Source organism: Bactrocera dorsalis, chromosome 4, assembly GCF_023373825.1.
Source record: "Bactrocera dorsalis isolate Fly_Bdor chromosome 4, ASM2337382v1, whole genome shotgun sequence".
NCBI lineage: Eukaryota > Metazoa > Arthropoda > Insecta > Diptera > Tephritidae > Bactrocera > Bactrocera dorsalis.
This window is the reverse complement of record NC_064306.1, coordinates 21,368,780-21,384,342: the sequence shown is the minus strand read 5'-3', so window position 1 is coordinate 21,384,342 and position 15,563 is coordinate 21,368,780.

The following is a 15,563-nucleotide window of genomic DNA, read 5'->3' as shown; positions in this document are numbered from 1 at the left end:
TTTTCGTGCGTCGTGGGTCACACCTGTAGCCGCGAACCAGAATTCCAGTGACAAAAAATAAGACTCGATGTTGGTGTCGTTCATATAAGGCGGGCTAATGCGAGGAACCATTGCTGCATCCACGTGGAGATCGGGCTGATGCACTTCGATTGCTGATCTGGCCAGAATGCCTTGAGGTTGATTCGCCTGCGCTGCCGGTCGTACGCTCGCGGGCGGAGATGCCTGTGCGGTGCTTTCTCCTTGTTGTTCCATTTGTAGATTCGTTTCACTTGTTCGGGGTCGCCAGTTTTAGAAGTTATTTCTTTATTTAGATGTTTATTTACAAAAAGCTTAAATAATAATTAGCAGGAGGAATGTTGTCCGTGGATACGTCCGATCGCCAAGACGGTTGATAGAAAAAAGGGAAGAGTGATAGGATTCTGTGAAACGGGTTGCTTACAGCTAGAATGAAAAAGGTAGTACAGAGTTGCTAAAGGATAGTGTTGAAAACGTAGCAAAGGGTTGCTTATGAGCGGTGAATACGGCGTTGCCACATATATAATATTACAAATAAAATTAATGGTCCTTAACATTTGGTTTGGAATAATTGAATTAATTGGATGCACCAAAGTTGTATTCCATAATTCCAAACTGGTCCGAGCACCTGTTTGTAGGGCAGAGTTTCTACCCAAAGCCTGAATTTTATTTCTAATTTTTCTTCTTGACTCTATCTAAGGTTTTTGTCTAGTGTCGACTAGGTATTCCACAGTATTGTGATATGATTAATTTTATTCCATTAAATTGTCCATTCAAATCTTTGTCTAAATGTTGTTGCAATTGATACAGTTTGTGTTTTGCTGACAGATTCGACGCATATCTCCATGTTTCATTCGAAAAAATGGTCGAAAAGGTATGATTTAAAGATATTGTAAAATTATTTTGGTAAAAGCATCTTATTTCTGTTTAGGAGCCCGCCATGGCAAACTTTATCAAAAGATTGGAAATGTCAAGGAAGACGACCGATCAAACTTTTTTTCTTAAAAGGCCTCTCAATGACTCGAGTTATTATACGTATATCAATGGTCAATTGTGGAGGTGCCCTCTAAGAATTTCGGTGTAATTGTCGTAAGTATGAGGTTCCATTTTTGCTGCATTAGATGTGTCATATGGTTTAAAGACACCTTCGCTCATGTTTGATCCGCTTTTCTTTTAAGGCTGCATCTTGAATTGTGTTTGTCATATTCAAGATTTCGTTATCTAGCTCAGAGTTACAACTTTGTTTACGTGATTGTCAACATTAGACAGTATTTTCTTAAAGTATTCCGAGTTAGTGTTTACACTTTCGTGTAATGTTAAATATATTGGGGAATAGTTAGAAGTCATATCCAAATCGCTTTCTATGCACATATAATTTGAAGAAATAAGTATGTTTGGTTATGAAAAAATAAATAATATCTGGTGTTCTAAGTAGATCTGTTGTTCAGTAAGTTGGTGGTCCAGTAGACATTATATTGCACCCATTCATTTGAAAAGCTTTTATAATCTTCACTCTGACTCGAGCTCCAGAGAGTATTTTGGGGCTATTGATCAGTTCTAGAAACATATCGCATTTGAGTTGAAGTCATGGGGCTCTGTAAACCGCTGAAAGGGACAAGTTGTTTGTCGTTATCTATCGCCAATGTTATTGCTTGAAATTGTTTTGTAAATATGCGGTTTTCTTCGTGGTGTTTTATATTGCTTCCTATTATAATGACAGCTCCTCCACGTGCACAATAATTCGTATGTATTGCATGACACATTTCAAAATTTTCTGAATTTTATGTAAGATATAAAGATATTAAGCCTACGTATTTTTTTCAGTAAGAATTTATTCATATTTATTTCTTTTCTTTTTTTGTTATTTTATTTGATTGCTGATTCTCTAAGGGGGTAATGTATTTTCGTTTTTTTTTGCACTTTTTATTTTTTTATTTTTTATTAATTTACAAAATCTTAAGATTATTCTGTGAAAATTTGAGAGCATTAAAGCAAAATTGACGGAGATATACTCTTGTATGTCTCCGCCCTCTGATATGATTGCAATCAGCGTCGATTGGGAGCGTCTGTGAATCTTTAAACGTGTTTTCCCCACAACTCACGTTTTCAAAGTCGGTGCCCCTCATAACTTCAAAACTACTGCACCAATCCTTTTGAAATTTTAAACACTATTTCTGTACATATTTTACGAGGTAACGCTGTCGAGTTTTTTTTTGTTCATAATTTTGATTTTACAATGACAAATTAGCCGATTTTTTCTCAAAAAATTGTGTTTTTCACTTCAAAGTCTTCGAAAAAATTCAAAAATTGAAATTAAAAAAAAACTCGACAGCGTTACCTGGGGCAAACTATTATCTAACGAATGAACTTGGGTTTTTTGATTTCAGATGATCCAGCACCGAGTTATGAGGGGCACCGCAATTCAACTTTTTTGCGAGACACGTCCGAACAATTGCAACCATTGCCATAGTTTTCAATATTTCTTTATAAAAATTTGATGAGACATTCCTCAAATGTCATACTTTAATGTACTTTTCGCTTTGGCATAGATTCCACCAACATTTTTGTGGTTTCTGGAAGTATTTTGTCCCACTCTTCCATCAACGGAACTTTTACATCGTTTTTGTTGGAGATTCTGTGTTTGCGGATATTAGTATCCAAAATGGACCAGAGGTTTTCAATGACGTTTAGGTGTGTGCGGGTGATTTTGCCAATGGTTTGATCACATGGGGGCAAATGTAAATTAGCCAAGTTTGAGTGCTCCCCGAAGTATACTTGAAATCGTTGTTTTTGTAAAATCGAAATTCCTCCTTTACTTCTAGATCATTGGTGCTTTGAATCAAATTATCTTTCAGAATATTAAGATAAAGCATTTTATCCATTGCTGACTCTTTGAGCTGAAGATTTCCAACACCTGCAGCCGATTTACAGACCCACACCATCATATAGCTTCACAGTCGTGCTGCTTATCTTGAAGCTCTGTATAGGGCTTTTATAGCCGAGTTAACAACAGCGCGCCAGTCGTTTCTTCTTTTCGCTACGTGGCGCCAATTGGATATTCCAATTCTCCACTTGGTCCTTCCAACGGAGTGGAGGTCTTCCTCTTCCTCTGCTTCCCGCGACGGGGACTGTGTCGTATACTTTCAGAGCTGGAGTGTTTTCATCCATCCGGACAACATGACCTAGCCAGCGTAGCCGCTGTCTTTTAATTCACTGAACTATTTCAATGTCGTCGTATGTCTCATACAGCTCATCGTTCCATCGAATGCGATATTCGCCCTGGCCAACGCGCAAAGGACCATACATCTTACGCAGAACTATTCTCTCGAAAACTCTCAACGTCGACTCATCAGTTGATGTCATCGTCCAAGTCTCTGCACCATATAGCAGAACGGGAATTATGAGCGACTTATAGAGTTTGGCTTTTGTTCGTCGAGAGAGGACTTTACTTTTCAATTGCCTACTCAGTCCGAAGTAGCACCTGTTGGCAAGTTGAATTTCCAGGCTGTCATTGTTGGTGGTGTTTATGCTGGTTCCCAAATATATGAAACTATCTACAACTTCAAAGTTATGACTGTCAACAGTGACGTGAGAGCCAAGTTGCGAGTGCGACGATTGTTTGTTTGATGACAGGAGATATTTCGTCTTGCCCTCGTTCACTGCCAGACCTATTTGCTTGGCTTCCTTGTCCAGTCTGGAGAAAGCAGAACTAACGGAGCGGATGTTGAGACCGATGATATCAATATCATCTCTCACTCTTATAAAAGATTTTTTTGAATTTTTTTTCAACTCTTACCCCCTCAAATGTTAGTGATTGACAATCAAAAAATCCTCCTTCAATCCAGGCGCTGTAGCGTAACTCTAAGGGGTTATAAGTTTGAAAAACTAACTTTCTGACTATGTGATGCTTATTTTTGAGAAACGAAAATTAGCTGGTGAAATTTTATTTTGAATGAAAACGAAAATTCCTACGTAAATGTATGGGAACCTAAAACAAAAATAGCAACCCCTTAGAGTTAAGCTACAGCGCCTGGCTTGAGGGAGGATTTTTTGTTTGTCAATCACTAACATTTGAGGGGGTAATAGTTGAAAAAAAAAATTAAAAAATTTTTTTTGAAGCACCTTATTGTACCTGCTCGATTAAGTTCTGCAGTTCGAATCATTTTCTCCAACAGCAGATTGAAGAAGTCGCACGATAAGGAGTCGCCTTGTCAGAAACCTCGTCGTTCGACGAAGAGATGGTGAATGTCGATTCTAATTTCACGGGTCTTTTCCAAGATTTGGAGTGTGGTGAATATCTGGTCGGTTGTTGATTTGCCTGGTCCAAAGCCACACTGATAAGGTTTACTGCCATTCAGCAGCCTGGAGAAGTGTTCCCTCCATAATTTAAGTATGCTCTGGGCATCGGTCCCTAGATAACCTTTGGGGGTTCTACAAGAGTATGCTCCGGTCTTGAAACCTTCCGTTAGCCGCATCTTTTCGTAGAATTTTCGAGAATTACGTCTGTCTATTCAACTCTCGGTATCGATCGTAACGTTGAGATGTAGGCAGTCTGTTTTCTCTCCGCTGCGACACTACACTCCTCGCTGTTCTTTTGCATTTTCCGAAAACCAATGGTTTCGGTGGCAACTGTACGTAAGGAGTTTGAAATGCCGTCCCACAGTTCCCGTATACCGAGTTGTTGACGAGCGCTCTCAGAGAGCAGGAATGCAAGCCGGGTAGAAAGTCGTTCGGCGGTCAGTTGTGATTGCAGCTTCTCGACGTCGAATCTTCCTTTTGTTTGTTGACGTCCATTTTTTGCTGCACAGAGGCGGGAGCGAATCTTGGCTGCAACAAGATTGTGGTCCGAGTCGATGTTAGGACCTCGGAGCGTACACACGTCTAGAACATTGCAGACGTGTCTTCCGTCTATCACAACATGTTCGATCTGGTTGGTGACCTTTCGATCCGGAGACAGCCAGGTAACTTAATGTATTTTCTTATGCTGGAATCTAGTACTGCAGATAAACAAATTTCGGGCCCCGGCGAAGTCGACCAACTTCAACCCATTTGGGGATGTTTCGTCTTCTCACTTTAGCCCGCCTTCAAACGGATGCTGTTAGGCTCCCCAGAGGATACTTGGTCAAAGACCGGATGTCGTGAGCTGCTTGAGAATGGCGATCAGAGAACTTTCCTCACTTGCGTGAACTTCTACACATGACTCCTCCATTCTAAAAAAGAGTTTAGTTCTATTAAAAACAACAAAGAAAGTCGCTGATGAAGACCGTGCTAGGAGACCTGCGACTTCGACAAAGTATTCGTTTATTTGAAACTTTGCTAAATAATTTCACTCATCGTAAAAATCCCCGAATGCACTTAATGACTTCAGAAAGCGTATACTAAACATTACTACTCATGATTATTTTAATTTTTGAAAAAAATATTTCGATGAATGGGTTTTTGCGCAAAATTTAAATTAAAAATTCTCACTAATATTTTTTGCTCACAGTAGCACATACTTCCATACCCCAGATATAAATTTAAAATTTTTGTAGCTCCTCGAAATGAAGTCAAATAATTATGTGTATGTACATACATACATACATACGTACGTATATTATATTTTAGCGTCACATATTTTGGCCCATCTGCTGTAATGTGTTTACGCATTAGGTATGCGAACCTGAAATGAAGCGTTTGTTTGTGTTATATATAAGTACATAAATCGAAGAATTTAAATTTATGACATCATTAGTGGGCGAAAAATTTTAAAATTTAAAATGTGGAGCCCATAAATGCACTGTACCATATTATCATTAAAATTATATGGCCTCTTTCTGCTGGTTTTTCATGTATGGTACTTATTCATATACGTATGTACATATAAGAATATACATATTTGCATACAATGTGCTCTTTAATTATTTAAAGTGTGAACACACCGCCTTACTCTGAGCATACTTTCGTTAAAATTTATGAAATTTGTACTGATAAGAAACATGTACTCGTATACGGATGTGCATTTATTGTGTTTATGAATGAAGTTTAAGAAGTATTTATGTGTAATTGTTTGACTTGTAAGTAAACTTATTTATACTGAGATATTACGGTGCATATACAGAGAACCTAATTATGGTCTTTAGAGTAAATGGGTAATACTTTTTAAGACTTTTGCAAAGAAGAAAACTGATTATTTATTAATTGCTCTCAATTCGAAAATTTAATTTGGTCTGATCAAATTGATATGAAGATTAACCAGCGGAATCTCGCTAAGTACTAGGTTTGTTAAAAAATATTACGATTTTTTTATTTTTTAAGAGAGTATTGCACTTCTCTCAGCGTTTTTCCAATCCTTAAATCGATACAGTTTATTCTCTAATCGTAGCATGGCATCGCTCTTTAATGGACCTTTTCACTTCTGAAAACAAAAAAGCCACAGGAGGTCAGGTCTGGGGAATACGATGGCTGCGGCACCATTAATATGTTATTTTTGTCCAAATATTCACGCACAATCAACGATGCGTGTATAATGGCGCAAAAGCTAATTTCTGATCTTCCACAAATCCGAGAGTTTCTGATGGATTGCTTCGCATAAATTGCGATTATTTACAGGTAATATTCTTTACATACAGCTGTGTTCACGAAAATAGTAGTGCCGGTGGCTACTAACTATTTAACAGTCAAATCACATGATATGATAAATTTACAGTTTTATCTACCATAAATTTTTTTTTAGTTTACATACAGTTATTAAATAAAATTGAAAAATTATGCTGTTCAAGAAAATAGTAAAACGATAAAACTAAGAATATGAAAGTAACAGTAAATATTTATTTTGTTGTAAATCCGTTGTTGTTTATAACAGCTAGGCATCGGCGTGGCATGGAATCAATAAGGCAACGCTTCACAGAGATTTGAGCCCATGCTTCCTTAACACGTTGACTGCCAAGGCCATTTTCTGAAAACTGTCCAAAAATGACATTTTGATTTTTTCACATTATATTACTAAAAACTCTATTTCTAGATCATTGGTATCATCAAAAATCAAAAATGATGTTTTTTTAAGGAGAAAAAGGACCTACGAGTTATCTCGTAGTTGGCGTCTGGGAAAGAACGCTACGAATTATCTCGTAGTAGGTAGGTTTTCTATGGTATTTTGTTTTATAGTTATTATTATTTATTAAAATTATCATAATTTTATTATTATTTTCTAACTTTTTCTGTTATATACACGAAAAACTTATGTGTGTGGAACCCTACGAAGTAACAGACGCCGAGAAACGCGTTACTTCTCTCCAGCCTGTCCAGAGAAGCCAGCCCTTTGTGTGGAAAATTGTTTTAAAAACTACCACAATCAAAAATATATTGCTTTATTAATGTATTTGAGTTAGTTTTTCCATTATACTGAATGAATTTTTGCTTTATATTGAATGAATTTTTCCATACTTTTTTTTTAATAAAAAAAAGCTCACGGAAGCCAAACCCAAAATTTTTTTTATCGATATTAACACTATTATAATACGGTTTTACTCGTAGCTATAAAAAAAGTGGTAGTTTTAGGTAGTACGAGATAACTCGTAGTTGGCTTTCTGGAAGGGAAATCATACTACGAGTTATCTCGTAGTTGGCAGTCAACGTGTTAAACACTTGCCAAAGCTCTGTGTTTTTCGAAGGTTTTGCTGTTGCTACACTTCTCTTGACATCGCCTCATAAGTTTTCGATAGAGTTTAGGTGCGAAGATTGTGCTGGCCATGGTATCAAGCAGATGTTTTCAGATGCAAACCACTGTTTAGCTAGTTTGCTCGTATGTTTAGGATCATTATCCTGCTGAAATGCCCATTTTAACGGCATTTCCCAATTAGCATACGGTAGCATTAAATCTTTCAATATATTAACGTACACTGCTTGGCCCATAACGCACTGATCAAAGATATTGGATCAACGCCAGCATACCAGAAATAAGCTCACACCATAGTCTTTAGCCCACCATATTTAACAGTCTTTGTGATGTACCTTGGGTGGTATTCTGTGTTTGGGGGACAACGAACACACTGCCTGGAGCCTATACCACCAAAAAAAACAATTTTTATCTCATCCGTAAATAAAATGTTGTGCTACTTTTGGACGGGCCAATACATATGGTCTTTCGCAATCTTTTATTCTTGCATTGACGTGCTTCTTCGTCAAAAGGGGTACTTTTCTCGGACTCCTTGCATGTAAATTAGCTTCTATTAGCCTTCGGCTAACTGTGACAGCACTGACCAGTAGATTCAATTCATTTTTAATTATTTTTGACGACGCCTAAGGCTTTGCTTTGCTGTATCGCACAATTCGTCGGTCCTCCAGAAATGTAGTCTTGCGCTTACCACCACGAGTTTCCGGCTTAATAGTATGATGAATAGCATTAAATATCATCGGAGCAGTGCAACCAATCATTTCTTCGATTTATTTATATGTTTTGCCCTGATCTCTCAAGTTACCAATTAACTCTCGCTTTTTGATTGAGCAATGCTTTTTTCAACCCACTAAACAATAAACAAAGAGCGGTTTCAATAAATTTATATCACACAATTACTATATTATTTTAATACACTTTCTGATGTCAGTTAAAATTAAAAAAAAATAAATTTTTTTCAACTATTCCCGTCAAGCACTAATATTGAAATATATCATAAAGATATCAAATCAAAATAAAGATAACGGCAGTTTGGTGTTTTTTTGTTAACAATATTCTGTTCTACGAAAGTATTGTAGAAATGTTCAATTTGCAAGATAGAACATGTCAGCAATAAGATTGGAGTGTTATGTGCTGTCGCACTACTATTTTCGTGAACACAACTGTACATCTTTACAACCCTTTGTAAAGAACTCATTATGTACAACGCATATGCAAGTGAAGAAAATTGTTCTTCTTCACAATTGACATAACTTGGAGCGATTTTTTAGAGTTGGCTCATGTGGCAGCTTCCATTGGGATGATTGCGTTTTGTTTTACACGTCATAATCCATGACTCGTCACCATTTATGATCTTCTGAAGCAGATCTCAGTAGTCGCGGATTGTGTCCAATATCTCCTGAGCAATGTCAACGCGACGCTATTTTTGCTCGAAAGTGAACAATTTGGCACCAAAATTGAAGACGACATAACAACTTTCAAAACTTAACTTAATATTCAAAAAGGCCGCTCTTGTCAGCATAAGTAAATAAAAGGCAATAAAACAATCGAAATTGGAATATACATACGTAGCCCCGAAAATTCAAAAACCGCGATACTTTTTATGCAAACCTGGTATACCAGACAGCCATTGCAAGGATTACAGTGGGCTTTGTGAATGCGTGACGAAAAAGTATTGACGATGTAAAATATTTAAGAAGTGTAACTTTAACTACACATTAGTAGGCAGAAAGTGAAATAAGAAAACAATTTTTGGATGTAATATTTTAGTCTTATTATGAGCGATTCTGGAAGAAAATATATCTATTAACAGGCATACATTCTAAATATAATACTGATATTTCTACCGAACTTCTTCGTGTTTTCTCTACTTACAGTTTGATATCCTTCCTATTACAGATGGTTTTATTTACAGTTTTGAAAAAAGTTGGCTTGTTATTGCTCAATGTCTTATATTAAAAACATTCGCTTGATATCCACACAAATCCTTTTATCTTTTTTAAAAGAGTTAAACAATTTATTGTATCTAATAATTAGATACTCCTCTTACTCTTTCAGAAGTAACTACAGAGCTTACCACCACTCTTAACACGCAAGTCTCTTAGGTATTTTACTGTTTAACTTCACCATTCACTTCTCTTAATACACACTTTTTTTGTCACATTTTCTCCAGAATCCACATTTTAACTCAAATGCTTTCACATCTTTTCATGTACTTATGTACGAGTGTTGTGCGCTTTTTCGTAAATGTTGTAAATATTTAAACGCAGAGGGATATAAATCATAATAGTCGCCTTAACTGAATGACATTCTTGGCTGTTTCACCAGAATTCTAAAGAAGCTAGGAAACATATTTATATTTATCTTTAGTGCCGACAGTAAGCCAAAATAACAACTTAAGCCCACAAATCTCTTAAATGCCATTTACTGTTTAGCGCCTTTCGACGAAAACAGTGAACCAAATTTTCTGCAATATGTATGTAACTGCAAAGCTTTTCCCACATAACATGTTGCAAAGAGTATAATAATAGCACGGTTGTTTGTAATATGAAGAAACGTTAACTCCGGTTGATATTATACCATTCACAGTTTCCTTTCTATAGCATAAAAGGGTATAAAAAGACTTTTTTCTGAACTTGATTGATCAGTTTGTATGGTGGCTATACATATACAATATGTATAAACAATTTCTTCCTAATTTGCACCCATGCTTTGAACAATAATTCATGCCGAATTTCGCAAAGATATCTTCTTACTTTAAGCTTAGTATCCAGCTCTCAAGAAATGTAAAAACTGCATATAAAAAAACGCTTAAGAAACGGTCAAGAAACTTTCGTGCGATAAATTTACTTGTGCTAGTATGCAGTTCTTAAAGTAATCTAGAACTAATTTGTAATACCTTTTTTAATGAAATGCGAATATGGCAAACCTGGTTTTGTCAAGAAACATCAAATCAACAATTGTTTCTTGAAGGTAATTTAAAGTAATCGTTAAATTCGTCCTAAATTAGTTAAAATCATCATTATGAAGTATATTTCATTTTGAAATGTTGTATAAAACTTACCAATCATCAACAATATTCCTTAAATCGCAAGGGAAATATTTGTGTTATTACACACATACATACATACATACATACATACATATTACGCACAAAGTTTATTTTCTTTGTTTGTTCTCTCTTGCTCTTCTCATTCACAATGCGCAACCAGCTGTCAAAATTACTTGAAGAAATAATTTTTTTTTTTTCTTGAGCAATTACTTGAGAGCTGAATACGAACCTTAACTTGTAAATCAGCTATTACTTAAGGACTGCTTAAGTCTCCCATTTTCAGTACTTAAGTAATAGCTGATTTTTGTTTTGAGTTTTCAGCGACATCTTTAGTAACGTTCGAGCAAGTGTCCGACCACTTGCATTCGATGACAGCTTTATACTTTTCCACCAGGTCCAATAGGTGCTCCGACTCGCTAGCGGTGAAATACGGGTTCCTTTTGTTGTTTTCACCCATTTTCAATATAACTTTCCTCGCAAATTCATGAATTGTCTGTTATAATTTATTTATGTATGTATATACTTCTATGGATGACATTTGTGAAATATACCCATAACGTTGCAAAATTGCATGTCTCTGGCGTATTTACATATGTGCCATTTTGTAGCTTTATGTCTTAATTTAGAGCTTAGTTATGGCACTTTTTAGGTTTTCAGTTAATGACGTTTAGTGGCCAGGACAGACAGTCACCCTGATTTCAACTTCTCTCGTCATTTAGATCATTAACATATTTATGTAACCCTATATCTATCTCGATAAGGTGATACGTACAACAGTTAGGTGAACAAAACTATAATAACGTGTAGCAACTGGTTATCGGAGTAAAAACTGGGCGATCGGAGTGGCACCGCACACTTTTAGGTGAAAACACATATTCCGGGACTTGCCCGACCAAGTTCAACGCGCTATTTTTCACACATTCCTATGTAACAGGGCGGGATCATACGCCAACTACATATGTCTACGTCCCATACGAGTATAACAGAATTTTAAATTCCATCTAATTCTTTCCTTTTCCAGTGAACAAATCAAACACCGGTCAATATGTGAGATTTGTAATTAAAATTCAGGGATAATACTTTATTGAGAATGGTATGACTGTGTGTAATAGGTTGAATCGCGTCAATACTTCCCTTAACTCCCAAATACCTAATTCGAAGGCTTTTGAACATCCAGATGATTTGACATCGCATTTATTGCCTCAATAAAAGAGAGAGAACTTATTTTACTGACAACAAGGTATTTTGGTTTTGTGGGAGAATGGAGCCATGTGTACGAGTTCACGCCAGTGAGGAAATTTTTTTGATCGCCGTTCACTTGGAAAAGCCCAGAAACGACCTTTTTACATATGACTCAAGCAGACGGTATCAGACCAAATATCCTCTGGATAGCCAAAAACCCTCCGTTTAAATGCGAGCTAAAGTGAGGCGACGAAACATCCCTACTCATGGTGAATGAACCTCCAACCCCAATCCGCATCAAAGCGAAGTTCTTCAAGATAACACTTATTTGCACCCACGTCTCGACTGAAAGGAATGATGATGTGATCAAAAATGTCTTCTATGAGCGCTTAGCGACTTTAACGCTAGGGTGGTTAGAGTGAAGGCTGACATCATCGCCGTCCAAAAAATGCGATAGACTGGACAGGGATTGAGACGAGTAGGTCCTCACCATCAAAGCAAAGCCCACCTCCCCATTCCATGAGGTTAAGGCAGACGTTCCATTCCCCGACCATGAAGAACTTCGAATAGCAATTATCCAGCTGAAGAACAACAAAGCGACGGGGGAGATGGATTGCCGGCCGAGCTATTCAAATACGGCGGCGAAGTACTGATAAGGATCCGCTTCTGTGTAAAATAAATACCTTTATAAATACCGAACATTTCAAGAAGCTATTTCACTACACTAAACACATTTTATTCACATTTTTCACTTCAAATTAATTAAATTACACTAACTTTTAAATAAATCCACATTTCACACTTTTAGCAGGTTTTTTTTTATCTAAAAAATCTTTATATTAAAAATTACATTTTGCGCTCGTTTGAACTAGAGGTGGGCCTGTATTTTGAGGCCCGGGCCCGCACGAAAACAACCTCTTTTTTGAGAGGCCCGGCCCGGCCGAACACGAAACTTTTTCACCAAGGCCCGGGCCCGGCCCGGCACGAAACTTATTTACACATATAAGGAAATTTAAAAGACATGCAATTTATATATATATAAGTGCACATTTATTAAGATATATTGAATATTGTTATGTATTAAAAAAAACGAACTAAGTCATATTTTTATCTACATATGTATGTACATACATATCTACATCTATATAAATAAAAATGAATCGCCAAAATGTATGTACGCTCATAACTTTCACACGACTGAACCAAATTTGATAATTCTTTTTTTTTTAAATGTTCGTTGAGGTTCAGGGATGGTTTCTGCCGGAAAACCCCTAAAAACAGCCCTTTTGTTTATCTTTTCTTTTTCCCATAGAAACGAATGAATGTTTGTTTATTAGTAACGCTGAAGGAACGACTGAAGCAATCTTGATGAAAGCTGGAGAGAATGTTCTGCGTGGATTTGGGAAGGTTTAGAAATAAAAAAAACCTATATATGTTTTTCTTGAAATTAATTTTTTCCATACAAATTTTTTTTTCAATTTTTTATTGTTTTGTTTTTCAATTATTTGAATCGTTCAAATTTGGCGTTTGGTTCAAAAATTTTTGAAAATTATTCAGTAAAAATGTTAAGTGTTTTTCACACAAAGTGATCAATTACATCTTGAAATTTGTCACGATGCCATGAAGAGGCCGCGCTTATATCGGTCGGCGTTCTTTTTGGCATCAACATACATTAGCAGCCTAAGCCACATGAACGAGTACTCCCAGGATGCTATGATATACATACGTGCGGTATTATGGGTCGCGATCAATCAGCAAGCGATCGTCACGATGTCACAGCAAGACTTCTCCAGCAACAGCTTCGATGGACTTTATCTTGAAGCAACCCATATATGGTGTGTTAGATGCTAGATGTACTGTGTTGAGTGGCAAAAGAGAGGTTTGCGCACGCACACATTCTTCTCTGGAAGGTCTTCTTGGTTGGAAAGTGGTTACACCAGATCAAATTGATGAAATCATTCAATCATGCGGCAATTCCTGATGCAAAGAAAGATCCAGTTTTATACGAAGTGATGAAAACCAATATGGACCTTGCGGACACCACAATCCCACTGCGGTTTGTATGTCTATCAATAAATGCACGAAACAGTATCCACGAACTTTTCTTTCGGAAACACAAACTAGAAATGACGGATATCCACTCTATCGGCGTCGCTCACCAGATAACAGAACATTTAGCATTCAATTTAGAGGCGTGAGTATCGAAGTTGACAACACGTGGATCGTACCATATTCGCCACTGTTGCAATTTGGTGTTATCGATAAAAATACGTTTGTAAGTACGTCACCAAAGGAAGCAACATGGCGGTTATTGGTCTTGAACGATACGGTCGATACGTGAACTGCAATAAAGCGCTTTGTAGGATATTTAGTTTTGCAATTCATGAACGTTTTCCGACTGTTGTGCATCTAGCAGTGAATTTGGAGAATGGCCAAATAGTGTATTTCAACCCAGAGAATACAGTATAGCCAGTGGAAACATCGCTAGCAACAAAATTAACATTGACGAGTTTTCGTCAGTGATGTGTTTCTGAGAACATTGCTCTATTCGAAAATACCTTGATATTATACATGGAATGCCTTGTCGAATAGTTACGCAGAAAGCAAGACCAACCAGTAGATTGACATCCAGGTGTCTTATCAACTAATTCATTAGGACGAATTTACACAATCCACCCGAAAAACCACGATTGTTTCTACCTTCGGTTGCTATTGATTAATGAACGCGGTTCAACTTTATTTGAGTCAGCTTACTGTGAATGGTTCGATGTGTGCAAGTTTTGGAGAAGTAAGCCAGCAATTACAAATGCTGGAACACGTTAATCACTGGAATGAAAATGAAGATCGCACACTTTTCGATATAAACATCAACATTGTCAAAGACATTTTACATCGTCTTCGCTAGAAATTGAAAATGGTACAATTTCGGTTGATACTTCCGGTGGTTCGATATCAATTCCATCTTCCCTTTATCAATTCACGAAGGATGAACTCATCACAAATGTTTGCACATTGCCCAAATTATCGTAACTACGATTCCTTAAGTGCACGCGCAATGTTAGCTGCCAATAATACCGATGTTTTTGACTTCAACTGGAAGATTCAAAATCAAATTCCGGGAGATTTGCGCTCATACAAATCGATCGATCGTCTTGACTATGAAGAGGACGCCGTGAATTATCCAGTGGAATTTCTAAACTCTTTAGAGAGGTTTGGTATGCCACCGCATGATTTGCGTCTCAAAGTAGGATCCGTCGTTATTATGTTTCCCAATCTTCATGCGCCGAAACTGTGTAATGGAACCCGACTGATTGTGACGCACCTATCGAATACTAGGGGACAGAATGCTTGATCCTACGAATTCCTTTGAGTTCAAACAATTTGCCATTTCAGTTCAAAAGTATTCCGTTTCCAGTGAAATACGTGCTCACGAATGATATAGCTTACATGACAGACCTGTATAAATTGTTCAACGACATGAATCTCCAACTGCAAGGCGATAAACTAAATTTAATTAAAACAAAAAACGTCGTTGCTGCTTTCGCAGCCAAACTGCTTCTACACAAAAAGAATCTGGGCAGACGTGAGTTTCACAATTTTCCGAATTTATCAGTATCATGCAGTAACGACGAATTGTTTGCCTACTGCCAACATTTGGAA